Here is an 11,510-nt window from a genome sequence, read left to right as displayed (position 1 = left end):
CCAAGGGCAGAGGAGAGGGGCCCCAATTAAAATCCTTCTACCATACGGATTAAGGGATTTCATCCCAATTTGGTCTGGAACATCCTTAGGCCAAGGTAAGTTTTGTATAAACGTTGGGTGTGGCAGAGGAGTGGGGCCGATTAGGGAAAATAGAGGTAAACCTTTAAAATCCTTCTTCTACCATAATGATTACAGGATTTAACCTAATTTTGTCTCCGTCAAGTTGTCTAGTAGTACCTTTTACTATTAGGGTGTATTCATTGAAACAAGATGGCCACCAGGCCACCATCTTGAATTTTGACATTTGAAGTTTGTTCTCGCTAAACCTCCAGAAATAACGGATGGATCTTTCAGAAATTTCATATGTACATAGAGTACTTATCATGGAGTGCTATATCTTTACCTCATATCAAGTACTTTAAACATATCCAGGTGAGCGATACAGGCACTCTGGGCCTCTTATTCAGAAGAAGTTGTTTGATAGTTTGTAGCCCATTTGACCCTTGTGATCTTGTAAGTATGTAGTGGAGGACATTGTATAACACTTCATGCCAGGAACCTACTGGCCAATTATGATTACTCTGGTCCTACTTGTTATTCTGAAGCAGTGATGTTTAAAAGCTTTTACATATTTGATCCCTGTGACCTTGAAATGAGGTTAATGTCAGTATCTACTACCCAAATTTCAATTCTCTATGCCTCCTGGTTATTCATAAGTTGTTTTTAACACTTCCTTACCCTTGTGATCTTAAAAGGAGGTCAAGGTAATTTATTTGAGAGAATTTAATACAACTCTTTTCCAGGTATCTATTGGCTAAAAATCATTGTTCTAGGCCTCTTGGTTATTCAGAAGATGTTTTAAGGTTTTTAACACATTTGGCCCTTTGCAATCTTGAAAGTAAGTAAAGGTCATTTATTAGAGGAAGCTTTATAGCACTTCATGCCAGGTACCTACTGGTCAAGTATCACTACTCTGGGCCTACTGGTTATTCGCAACCTATAATGAACTTTGACACCTGTTACCTTGAAAGTAGGTCAAGGTCACTTACTTCAGGAAAGTTAATAGCATTCTGTCCCAGGTACCTACTGGCCAAATATCATTGCTTTAGGCCTCTTGGTTAATCAAAAGAAGTGGTTTAAAGGTTTTTAATACATTTATACATCGGCGATCAACTCCATTCATTATTGATAGTTATACAGTCATTGTAATAATGTGTAACGTATACTGATAGTTATACAGTCATTGTAATAATGTGTAACGTATATTGATAGTTATAGTCATTGTAATAATGTGTAACGTATATTGATAGTTATAGTCATTGTAATAATGTGTAACGTATATTGAGAATTAGATGAAGTACAAAATATATGTACCATATTTCACTTGAGCCTTTCAGATTCTTTTTCATTCAATCAATTTTCCGATATTGCACATATGAGCACGTTTTATTGCACAGCAGGGCTATCGATTGTTAAATTGCCCAGTTGTGCTCACTATGTGTGGACGGTGTGTGCACTTTGTGTGGTCGGTGTGTGGACGGTGTGTGCACTTTGTGTGGTCGGTGTGTGGACGGTGTGTGCACTGTGTGGACGGTGTGTGCACTGTTTGTGGACGGTGTGTGCACTATGTGTGGTTGGGGTGTGCACTATGTGTGGATGGTGGGTGCACTATGTGTGGATGGTGTGTGCACTGTTTGTGGCTAGTGTGTGCACTATGTGTGGACAGTGTGTGCTCTATGTGTGGTTGGTGTGTGCACTGTTTGTGGACAGGGTGTGCACTATGTGTGGTTGGTGTGGGCACTATGTGTGGACAGTGGGTGCACTATGTGTGGTTGGTGTGTGCACTGTGTGTGGATGGTGTGTGGTTGGTGTGTGGACTGTTTGTGGACGGTGTGTGCACTATGTGTGGTGGGTGTGTGCACTGTGTGTGGACGGTGTGTGCACTATGTGTGGTTGGTGTGTGCACTATGTGTGGATGGTGTGTGCACTGTTTGTGGACAGTGTGTGCACTATGTGTGGACAGTGTGTGCACTATGTGTGGTTGGTGTGTGCACTATGTGTGGATGGTGTGTGCACTATGTGTGGATGGTGTGTGCACTATGTGTGGTTGGTGTGTGCACTATGTGTGGACAGTGTGTGCACTATGTGTGGATGGTGTGTGCACTATGTGTGGATGGTGTGTGCCCTGTTTGTGGATGGTGTGTGCACTGTTTGTGGATGGTGTGGGCACTATGTGTGGTTGGTGTGTGCACTGTTTGTGGATGGGGTGTGCACTATGTGTGGTTGGTGTGTGCACTATGTGTGGACAGTGTGTGCACTATGTGTGGTTGGTGTGTGCACTGTTTGTGGATGGTGTGTGCACTATGTGTGGACAATTGCACAATTTGCACCGATTTCTTGGTGCATTGTGCGTTCACACAACTGTATAAATGTACAGATAAAGTTGTGTTAAAGTCAACTCATTAGCTCACAATTAGGAGAAGTTATCCAGACTGAATTTTATCCTCCAGTTCTTAAGAAGTCGTTTGAGGTAAAAGTTGAAGAACAACACACCATACATTATGGTGTTATGTATTTATGTATTGTTTCCATTTTAACTTACCTTCCCAAGGGGCTAATAGCTTCATAGGTTGGAGCCCGATAAACTTTTCAAAGAAAGATTTTCCTACTTTCAAGGTCACAGGAATCAATTATGTCAAAAAGTTCATTACAACATATTACAGTCACTGAAACATAATAAAACTAGTGTCATTGCATTTTAAGATTTTTAATTCTGATCAATATTTTTCATTTTCATATGTATACAATTCCTGAAAATATCACTTAGCACAGAACACCAGCGAGCTAGTATCGTATCTCACACCCGACAACAGTTACCTATAAATACTACACAGACACACCAGCTCTGTAGGAACGTCACCCATATCTTTCTCAGAAAGATAAAAATTCCAATAAACTGTTATCATAAGGATAAGTATCAAGTATGCTAATGACCAATCATTAAATATAAGCTGGACAAGATCATTCAGGTAATGTATATTTTTGGATTACTCGTGAATGCAATGTATTTGACAAATTTTCATGATACAAACAATATATTTCATCTCCGAATATGATATGGTAACAAGATCCAAGATAGAAATATGCAGAATCTGAAATAGACATGGTATACAAAATTAACACGTGAGGGAGGTAGCTTTTTACCATCTTCAGAAAAAAATATTTCACAAAAGTTTGCGAATAATTGCAAATATTTGAAAAATAAATTTACAAGGTGAAAATCCACTTGGAAGCCAAGCTTTTGAGCAATGTTATTTTTTTTTATGATTATACTATCAAACCATCTATTTTTCCATATCATATAGTTTGTACATTTGTATCATAAAAATTCATCAAATATTTCATGAGTTATATGAAAAGATATATCCCGTGAGTTAATGACTTTGTGTCACACATTCCACTACTCAATCCAACGGGCGTTAATTGTCCAGGAAATGTTCGTTTCACATATTTTTAATCACAACATATTTTTACATCCTCTAAGGATAATTAAGATACATTGTTTACGGTTATCTGATATGTACAAATTTAAATTCCCAAAACACATAAAGTAAATAACCACCCTGTACTTGTTATACACATACACCATTCACGTTTAATACATCAGTTACAATTCCTGGTAATACCTGAACAGAATGTTGGTGACTCATTTAACTCATTCACCGAGTATAAAGTTTGAGATCGCGGTCTATTTGTACTCATCAAGTTCCTTTCCTCGGAGTGATAAAGTAAGATAACAAACACAATGCATTGTCCCTCATCTCATTTGTAAAATTTGTGGAAAAAAAATAATGGTCCAGGAAAGTATTTATTTAGCCAAACTAGTACTGCATGGTAGAATCCTAGCACTAAATGGAGGGAACGTTTCATTTGTTAGCACTTTCAATCAGATTCATCAAAAAAGTTTGTGAAAGAATGCAAACAAGTGTCATCAGCATAAGAAGAATGAAGTGAAATTTTCAAACAAAATTCTCCTGATCTGAATTTGTTACACAACAATAAATATCCCCATTCAACATCCAAATCTGCATAAGAGTATGTGTATTTCCATGTGTATTTTTTCAGTTAATCTTATTGATAGAACATTAAGATTTACCTGAATTTAACAACTAAATGTGAATGTATGTGAAGCTAAATGTAGCTCAATACAACAGGTTTTTGAGCATTTTATTTCTGTTATAAGACACAAAAACGACTGACCTTATGACATTCTTACATATTGTGCACTCCAACACTCTCTACTTTCACTTTACATATAATTTGTATGTCACATTGAAATTCAGAAAAATGTACAAAAACTAATTGTTCATGATCAAGTTGAATGCACATGTGTTCTCACAAGTTCGACGGTACTGTTACCTAAGTAATAAAAGAGAAAAAAAATTGCTGTGTTTTCTACTCCGACAGGTCTAGACAAATTTGTACAAATGATAAATGGGGAAAAATTGTCTATTAGAAGATATGACATGTTTTTTTTTTGTTTTTTTTTATATCTCTGCATAAAGATTAATTGAAAGAAACTGTTTCCAAAAGTATGGCTGCAAAACAACCAACCCTAAAAAGTAAAGAGAGATGAAATATTGAGGAGCATGATATCGAGATGTCGGGTCGTATATTATAGCTTCTTTTCCATAATGAGACTAATAAAAGTATATGGGTGTATGTTAGTAAATACTTCTATAGTTTACTTTAATTTCACTGCAGTAAACGAAGTGCTTGTCACATCTTTAAAGGAAAATCCCTTGTATGTATAGTAGGGCTTGCTATGAAAGTCATTTTACATTTTTCAATATTTTTGAACATGTACTAAATGGGACAGTAGTTTGAAGTTAAGTTGTCTAACCAGGACAGGAGCGACTAAGAGTCCTGATTGTTCAGTCTGTTTTATACAAAGGTGTTGGGTTGATGATCACAGGGTGGCCTAGTCTCATATAAACTGCAGAAGTACTGACAATGGGATGGAAATCTGTGCCATGTAAAAAATAACTATGCGATTTCATCTTAAATAAATATGGAACGACAAACTTTTGTGATTTTGCATGTGAATATCAAGCCCTAAACACTGCTTGAAAAACAGTCTGTATTATATTAAGCCCTAAACACTGCTTGAAAAACAGTCTGTATGAATATCTAGCCCTAAACACTGCTTGAAAAACAGTCTGTATGAATATTCAAATGAATTCTTGTAAATCACACATTTTTCACCCTTGCTTCTAGATCTCAGTTGAATGTGTTGCTTTTGCGATTTCTGATTTTGGCATATATATACAATTTACATTTTAACTCAATTCGAAAATGTAGAAACACAAATTTGGGGTTTATTAGGTTTTTTTCATAAGTTCAAGGCAAAGAAGAAGAAAATTGTACCATATTTAACTGTGTCCATATTTATCAGCAACTGTCATTCCCAAGAATAGTGCCTATATTGTGTACAGAAACCTCGCACATACAAATCTGAAACAACACCAAAATAACTATGAGATTAATCATAAATACACAATGTGTATGTAGATCTAGGCTCGACCTTAGTCTGAGGTACATATTTACTGAGAAGATCATTTTAAGGTAAATGTTGCAGAATGTCAAACAAAATGGAACATTTACAGAAATCCACATTCAAAACCAAATAACATCAGACCTAACAACCAATATTCAGAATTTCAAGGTCAAATTGAAACAAAATTATGTCAAATTTAGTGATAAAAAAAATCTTAATATTTTTTAAATAAATGTAATTAAAACTTTTAAAGGGTTAAATTTATTGACATTTACCGTACTGTCAAAATTGATTCACACGATGTCTCATCAATTAAATAATAATAATAATTGAACAATATTTAATTTCTCAAAATATTAAAACAGTCTGGAACTTAAATAATTTTGGAAAACTCTCTGGATACTTATAGCATTTCATGCTTCCTGAAATCCTGAAAATGTTACGCAACAATTCATTTTGTAATCCAATTACCCAGATCACTCCATTGTCTACAGTTATAAAGTATGTCACACAAATGCCTGCATTTTGTCAGTCGGTGGGAAGTAGACTGTTCAGACTGAATTCCACACAAGCTTACAATAAATACACTTTATAATGCTGAATATATGGTAGTACAAATGTATGGCCATCAACACTCAAACATCCCATAGATCTCCTTACTTACAAAAATCAGTTTTTCTCTCTCTTTCTCTAGCGACGAGTCCATATACAATGGAAGTTTGGGGCGTGGTGATACAATAATGTGTACAAGTGTTTCATTATACTACATTTGGTTTAAAGGACATAAAAGTCTATATTGGTTTTCAATGGTTTTCAATGAAGCTTCGACATTATGATATCACAACCAGAAGGGACTCGCGGCTGTGGTGTCTGATGTCCCGACAAAACACTACTTCTGAGGGATCACTGGACACCTCCTGTCACTTCACACTATGAAACTTATATCATAACAGTAGAAACAGATTTTCTTACCCCGTGATTAATTTCAAATTGTAAACCTTGTGTCTTGCTAAGAATATGAAAATTGATTGATTGGAATCAGGTAGATCAACTCCTAGTTGAAGCTTATTTAATTTGGAATGACAATTTTCAACTTAAAAAAACGAAGCTCTCGTTACATCCACTTAATGAAGAACCCTCTTTATTTTGGAAATGAAATTTTCAACAACAAACAGTAAAAAATAATTTCAATGATGATCTCTTTGCTGCACAATATTTTGATTTGGAAAATCGTACTTGAATATTGTTTAACACATTCACCCCTGAAATTTCATAATGAACTATTCCAATCTTTGAAACGGAAGATTTCAAATGTGTCATGGGTGAGTGAGTTAATTGTGCAGTAGAAAACCTATGTTAAGTGCATTCCTACCCCAAAACCAACCATATCAGTAACAATTCCAATGAGAAAACAATCTAGATGGCACCGAAACATACTGTTATACTCAAAAATAACAAGTCAATATCCTGAATATTTGAAATTCCTATGAGGCATAAATTAGCACATTAAAGACTGTTCGCTTTGTCCAACTTCACATTTTTGTAAGGCTTTAATTCATATGGAACCCGCTGTGAAATCTGTTTCAGCATGAATATGAATGTAGTATATGATCACAGCGAGAATCTAGAAATTTATATTAGTCTTATACAGAATGGAAATAACAAAGCTCCGAATGAAACCAGGTAACAGTATAAAACCATTCTAGAACATCAAAGACAAGTCGAATGATGAAGTTAATCACAAATTTTTTAAAATAGTATTCCATACTCTGATAACAAGACAAAGAACAACAATTTCAGCCAAAGATGTGACCAACGTGTTTCTATACAAGACTCAATTATGTGACAATTTCGGTATGATAAGAAGAGTTAAGAAAAAAGCTGCTAATCTGCATTAAACATGTTGTTCGTAAAGAGGCAGAGGACACACAACACTTGCGAGGTGACTGACGACCTCACAGCTAAGCACAGGCCTAGATCACATTCGTTTATCGCAATCCAAACAGTTAAACCAGAGTTGTTTGTTTATGAAATAAGGTCGGACCCAGTAATCTGATGCTGTTTTCAGGCGAGCATTGACAAAAAAACCTTACAAGGCATGCACAGACTTTTGCAGGTCAGCCAGGATTTATACCCGAAAATGTTACATTTAAAAACAAGCCAACTGGTTGAACCGGACACGCACAAGGAACTGGTTGAACCGGACACGCATACAGGGCCCTAGTCACCTGATGTGAGTAATTGTAAAGCATGTTAACAGGAGAAACAAGTCTAGGCTTCAAATATTAAATATAAAATTTTGCATGTTTTACAATAATAGCATAAGTTGTTAATAAGAAAAAATAATTCCCGATAATATTTGAAGAATAATGTGATTGATAACTTGCCCTGAACGAATGTATTGACATATTAACTATAAAGTATTGATGAGTGTATTGACTGGTTCAGTATAATAGCAGGTTCATACTGTTTGTGTTCGTGTGTTTACATTCAGACCATCACACTGTGCCCCTCGAGGCCTAAAGGGCCTGGAAATGTCTGTTGCCAGCATTGATCTGGAGTTCTGTCATGACACAGAGAAACTAACATCTGCAACTTCTCAGCATCATGTTCCACGAACACAGCATGGAGGAAATCCACACAATGATGATGTTAGCACGGAAATGATGCAGATCGCACAGAATGTATCACTGGAACGTTCGTTAGACAGATGGCTGTGATATAATCTGTCTCAATGTCCGACAGAAATAATCATCAAAGTGTTTGTGGGACAGAAACAATCTCTGTCAAATAAATGTTTTATCATCATCTAATATAGTCCATAAGAATCAAGCAACATAATGATACTGATTTGGATTATCTTTATCACGTTCCATGTAGTCTCTGTCAATCAAACTTTCTATCCTTTTCTTCAAATCTGCGGGCTGAAACATAAACACAAATTGAGAATTAGTTAATAGTTAAAAAAAAAATGTAAATATTGATTCTGCGACATTACATTTAACTCCTAGATATCTCATCCAATCACAAAAGCAAACGTTTATTCTACACTACTGTGTACATACTGATATGATGACATACCAGGAAAATATTATGTGTACAATCACGAAGGAAAAGATAGTGTGTCAAAATTCTATAAGGCTAATATTGAGTTCTGCACAATCCCAATCAGACAAGTCATGAAGTCTTGTTCTTTAACCTGTAAACTCAACATGAACTAGAATCAACCATCTGCACAGCTTTGTTTAGCCATAACCTCCGGAATTACGACATATGCCCCGGGCGCATTCACACAGTTCATACAGCACTTCACTGTCTATAGAATATAAAATGCCCATATTATTTGCCATATATAGACACTATTAATAATGCATGCAAGTTTTCTGCCAGGCCTATGCCACTTCGTCGACACTTCAAAATTCTAGGTTAGGTTATGTGCAGTGTCTGTGAGTACCCGTATGTTGCGAAGTATGAATAAATGCTAGGAATCGGATCTACTTTGCTTGTTGTTGTTTCATAAATTAATTCTAACATGTCAATGTTTACCTTGACTGGGAATTTGAGCTGGTTATAGAGCTCGGATATTAGAAGATTGTGTGTAAGTGTTTTTCGAGTCTTCATGATGCGGACGATTGCGGCGTCCACTTGGTACTGTCTGTCCTGGAACACGCGTTCCGTTGTACTTGTGTTTTCTTCTTGCTGCAAGCACAAATTAAAAACATTTAGTATTAAGGAGAAATGCTACCCAATACACAATATACCACTGTGATTTGTTTATAAGTCATATCCCTGAGGGAAAACCTGGTGGGATACCCTTTTTTAACACAAATGCTTTTATAGAAACCACATCGGCACCCCTAGCAGTTGTATTAAAACACAGAATGACTTTGACTATAGAAAACAGTCCAAAATGACTTAATGCCTCTTCTGGCTTGTGAATAATAATCAATCCACTAATTACTGTGGACTAAGAAGGGAAAACAACCCTAGCTTTGAAAGTTGACTGGTTTCTTGCCAGTACATAAACAGAAAATCAGTTGTTTTTCAGACCAATATAACAAGTTATTGATGAAGTTTTACATCTGCACAGTAAGTCCGTTTGTACAGCATTATTTGTGATAACTGTAAATACTCACCGTTTGTACAGTATTATTTGTGATAACTGTAAATACTCACCGTTTGTACAGTATTAATTGTGATAACTGTAAATACTCACCGTGTGTACAGCATTATTTGTGATAACTGTAAATACTCACCGTTTGTACAGCATTATTTGTGACAACTGTAAATACTCACCGTTTGTACAGCATTATTTGTGACAACTGTAAATACTCACCGTTTGTACAGCATTATTTGTGATAACTGTAAATACTCACCGTTTGTACAGCATTAATTGTGATAACTGTAAATACTTACCGTTTGTACTGTATTAATTGTGATAACTGTAAATACTCACCGTTTGTACAGCATTAATTGTGATAACTGTAAATACTCACCGTTTGTACAGTATTAATTGTGATAACTGTAAATACTCACCGTTTCTTTCATTTGTATTTGGTTGATTTTGATTTTACAAAGTTTGTGCTTGAAGCCTTCATTATATACAAAGATGTCGTCATCTTCTATTTCTTTACTCTGGAAACAGAAAACATGTAAATTATATAAGTTAACCTTTTATATTTGGTGGCTTAAATTGTCTTTCACATCACAATATATACACAGAATAGTTATGACAACTTAGGTTCAATCTGAATGGCCCATCATTCATGTTTTCTGCAGGTTTTGTAGAATGCAAAACTTGATACAAAAAATATGTGTTAAATGTAACAAGAGGCCCAATGGGCCTGCATCGCTCACCTGGTATAAATCTCACACTTGTAACCTTTAAAGTGATCTTAAATAAAGCTACAGGCAAAACATCAGTATTTATGATTAAAAGTCATACAAAAGAATGGGTTAAAAAAATTGAAAACATTTTACCCCTGTGACCTTGAAAGTGGAACAAGGTCATTATGTTGAACAAACTTTATAGCCCTTCAACTCAGGATGCAACTTTCAAAATATCACCACCCTATCTTTTTGTTTACTGAAATTAGGTCATTTTTAAATGTTCATACAATATATATTTTACCAAATGTGACCTTAAAAGTGGGTCAAGTTCATACAAAGGAAAAGAAATTCCGGGCCAGGTGAGCTAAAAAGCAAGGTTGTCAATGGTTAGCTGGCCGATTAGTTACTTGGTCAGAAGACCACAAAATGGTTACAACACTAATTTACAAAACAGTGAGATATTTATTAAATCCCCATGTTTAACTGAACAAGAGGCCCAAGGGCCTTAGCAGTCACCTGAGTTATATCATAGGTACTGGTAGCTTTATTTTATTGTTTAGATGTGATGTGGAAATCAGCATGTAAACTAAGTGAAATACAATACTTGTCATGTCATCAAAGGATAGAATTTGAAAATATTTGTAAATGTTCCCTTTGGGGCCCCACTCTAGCCCCTGGGGATGGGGCAGGAATTCCAAGTTTACAATGTAATACTCTCATTCACCAAAGATGATTCTGACTAAGTTTGAGTAATTTTCTGCTGAAAATGGATAAAATATATACCCAAAAGTGTTATTTCCCTATATAAACTATAGTAAACTTTACCCCCTCCCCAAGGTAGACAGACAGCTCGGGGGTTCTGAAATTTACGATTTTGAATAAAGCCCCTGATGATTTTATTTCCATGCAGAGAAAATGAATGTAGTACCTCTGAGTCTGGAGAAGAAGATTTTTGAAATATTCGTTAATTTTCCCTTTGGGGCCCTGCCCTGGCCCCAGGGGTTGGGGTAGGAATCTCAATTTTACAATTTGAAACCATCTTCCTCCAAGGATAATTCTAACAAAGTAAAAATAATTTCCTACAAAAAGTTGTCAAAATATACCCAAAAGTGTTATTTCCCTA

General features: G+C 35.6%; 1 long non-coding RNA gene across 1 annotated transcript; it reads right to left on the bottom strand.

Annotated features, from left to right (window-relative positions):
• Positions 1 to 2,746: 2,746 nt before the first annotated feature.
• On the bottom strand, positions 2,747 to 10,188 carry LOC110454723. The gene is made up of 3 exons (XR_002463400.1): positions 10,094 to 10,188; positions 9,104 to 9,256; positions 2,747 to 8,481 (listed from the first exon to the last, which is right to left on the bottom strand). It is a non-coding gene; the product is annotated as an uncharacterized LOC110454723 (long non-coding RNA).
• Between the last annotated feature and the right edge of the window lie 1,322 nt (positions 10,189 to 11,510).

Source organism: Mizuhopecten yessoensis, unplaced genomic scaffold (assembly GCF_002113885.1).
Source record: "Mizuhopecten yessoensis strain PY_sf001 unplaced genomic scaffold, ASM211388v2 scaffold8037, whole genome shotgun sequence".
Taxonomy (NCBI): Eukaryota; Metazoa; Mollusca; class Bivalvia; order Pectinida; family Pectinidae; genus Mizuhopecten; species Mizuhopecten yessoensis.
The sequence above is the reverse complement of the archived record's forward strand: the minus strand, read 5'-3'. Positions and strand labels throughout refer to the sequence as shown.